Here is a 3,368-nt window from a genome sequence, read left to right on the forward strand (position 1 = left end):
ATGGTTGTGAGCCACCATGTGGTTGCTGGGATTTGAACTCCGGACCTTTGGAAGAGCAGTCGGGTGCTCTTACCCACTGAGCCATCTCACCAGCCCGAAGACCCCCTCTTTAGCTACTTTTCATACTCTATGTACTCTAAAAACCTCCTGAGACAAGGTCATGAGAGCACTTGACAGATTCCATACTGACGAGGGAGGGGTGTGCGGGAGGAAGCAGGCAGAATCTCAGACAGGGACCTAACGGCCTCCACACCCTCCTTCCGGGGGGGGGGGGGAAGGTCTACAGTCAACAGGCCTGGTCTCTTTCAATGGTAACTGATTGACTAATTTTTGAGACAGGTTCTCTCTGTGTAGCTCTGGCTGATCTAGAACTCACTAAGTAGCCCAGGCTAGCCTGGAATGCTTGATAATCCTCCTGCCTCTGCCTCCCGAGTGCTGGGGTTAAGTGCTATTATGCTTGGCTTGCTCTGTATTTTTAATATTATATTATGTTGTATTATATCATAGTATAGTATAGTAATTTAGCTTGTGTGTGTGGAAGTAAGAGGACCACTTGTGTGAGTCACGTCTCTCCTTCTAACCATGTGGGTCCCAGGGCACAAGCTTAGTAATTAAGCTTGGGGACAAACACTTTACCCACTAAGCCATCTTGCTGGCCCAACAAGCCTGACTTTGAGGGTCTCTTTGTGTAGCCACAATGGCTCTAATAAAAATAACAGCTGTTGGGCTGGAGAGATGGCTCAGCAGTTAAGAGCACTGACTGCTCTTCCAGAGATCCTGAGTTCAAATCCCAGCAACCACATGGTGGCTCACCACCATCTGTAATGGGATCTGATGCCCTCTTCTGGTGTGTGTCTGAAGACAGCTACAGTGTACTCATATAAATAAAAATAAGCCGGGCAGTGGTGGCGCACGCCTTTAATCCCAGCACTTGGGAGACAAAGGCAGGCAGATTTCTGAGTTCGAGGCCAGCCTGGTTTGCAGAGTGAGTTCCAGGACAGCCAGGGCTACCCAGAGAAACCCTGTTTGGAAAAAACAAAACAAAAATAAATAAATAAAAATAAATAATTATGTTATTTATTTTTCTGTTCTGAGGCCTAGTCTATAACAATGGTGAGAGACAGACAGACAGACAGACAGACAGACAGACACACACACACACACACACACACACACACACACACACACACACGATGAGGGAGAGGGAAAGGCTGAACATGAAAGAATGGCTGAGAGTATCATAAGGGATTCTGGCAGCTAAGTCATGGGATCTGTCCCTACTTGTGATGGCAGCAGCAGTTAACAGTTAGAGCTGATGAGCTGTCCGGAGTGAGGCTGCATCTGGGTCACAGAGCCCGATGTCTCATGTCTCAGGGGATGCCTCCTGCGTGTGTCTGTGTTCTTCCATAGTAACTTCCCGTAGTTTTGGGCCTGCAGTAATGCCTCAAGCCATCTTCCAACTATTTGTGGTTACAAAGTGGGGGGTTTACAAAGAATGGTTTACAATACAATGCGCATGTGCTACCTTGGGCTCCACCCACCCCTCAGCATTCGATGAGAAGTAAAACTAGAGGCAAGAAGACTGAGTTCAAGGCCAGCTTGGGCTACTTAGTGAGACCCAGGCACACACACACACACACACACACACACACACACACACACACACACAAATAAAATAAAATAAAATAAAAAAAGAAAGAATGAAAGAAAGAGAGAAAGAAAGAAAGAAAGAAAGAAAGAAAGAAAGAAAGAAAGAAAGAAAGAAAGGAAGGAAGAAATAAAGAAATAAAGAAAGTTTGTTTCTTAGTTTGGGAGGCTAGGAGACCTCTGTCCTGGCTGAATTCACTGTGGAGTTGGGGCTGGTCTTGAACCCTCAATCCTCCAGCCTCTACTCCAAGTGCTAGGATTAACTGATGTGTGTCACCACACTTGGCTTCAAAAAAGGTTGTCCTCAACTCCTGTACCGTGCGAGGGTTCTTCATGACCTACCTGAGTATAGTTACTGACTTCTAGAACCTGCATATATTCAACTTTACAAGTCAGTGCCAAAATGTTTCTGTCAGAGTCTCTAACACATCCTTTCCCTTATAGTACACATCCCCCCACTTAAGCTAGTTTGAGTGGGTTTCTATTGCTTCCAATCAAAATGAATTTTAACCTACCTGAGCCATCAAAACTGACTACGGGATGACAGCCGTGTCTGTGATATTCCTCCTGAGAGATCCCTACCCCACAGCTGCCATCTACAGTGGTTTCAAAACTCCTGTGGAAATCTGTCACACCAACAGTATTGCGAGGCGAGGCGAGGCGAGGCCTGTGAGAGGTGGCAACGTCATGGTTGTGTCACCATCATGAATGGCTGAAGGTGGCTGAGTGGGAGTGAACTAGTTATCACAGGAGCAGAGGCCTGAGAATCGCTTCCTTCGCATACACGGATGCGCTCTGCTGTCGCTGCACCAAGATCCAGTTCAATAGCTTACAACTATAATCTCAGCAGTTGAGGCAGAGGCAGGAGGATCAAGGCTTTGAGGCTAGCTTCAACTACACAGTGAGTTTGAGACCAGCCTGGGCTATGAGATCCTGTCTGAAAAACAAAACGTGAGAACTGGGGAAACGGCTTAGTGGGCAACATGCTTGTTGCACCAATTTGAGGGCATGAGTAGAAAGCTAGGTGATGGTGCCCTGTAACACTGGTGCCCGGTGACACCACTGCTGGGGGAAGGAAGAAGGGGCAGAGAGAGACAGGCAGCTCCCTGAAGGTCACTGACCAGCCTTGGTGACCTCCATGTGGTGAGCTCCAGGTTCAGTAAGAGACCCGATCTGAAAAGATTAGGTGGGCAGTGATGGAGGAAGGCACTTAACCCACATGCACTGGCAAGTGCATGCACACACTGTGCACGCTCACACACACTGCACACACACACATGCAATCCTCCTGCATACACACACATATAATCCTTTTGCATGCACATGCAATCCTCTGGCACACATGCATGCGCGCGCGCACACACACACACACACACACAAATACAATCCTTCTGCATGCACACACATATATACCCAATCCTCCTGAGTGCACTCACACACAGTCCTTTTGCATGCACACACAATCCTCCTGTATGCACATACACACACATGCAATCTCCCTACATGCTCATGTGCACACAAACAAACACATACATACACATTCAATTCTCCTGCATGCAAACACAGACATACACATGGAATCCTCCTGCATGTACACACACACACATGCACACACAAACACACATGCACACACACAATCCTTCTGCCTCTGCTTCTGAGTAGCTTAGATTACATGTGTACTATCAGGACCTTCTCCTTCTTCTTCTTCTTCTTCTTCTTCT

The sequence above is a fragment of the Mus pahari genome, chromosome 1, assembly GCF_900095145.1.
Source record: "Mus pahari chromosome 1, PAHARI_EIJ_v1.1, whole genome shotgun sequence".
Classification (NCBI taxonomy): domain Eukaryota; kingdom Metazoa; phylum Chordata; class Mammalia; order Rodentia; family Muridae; genus Mus; species Mus pahari.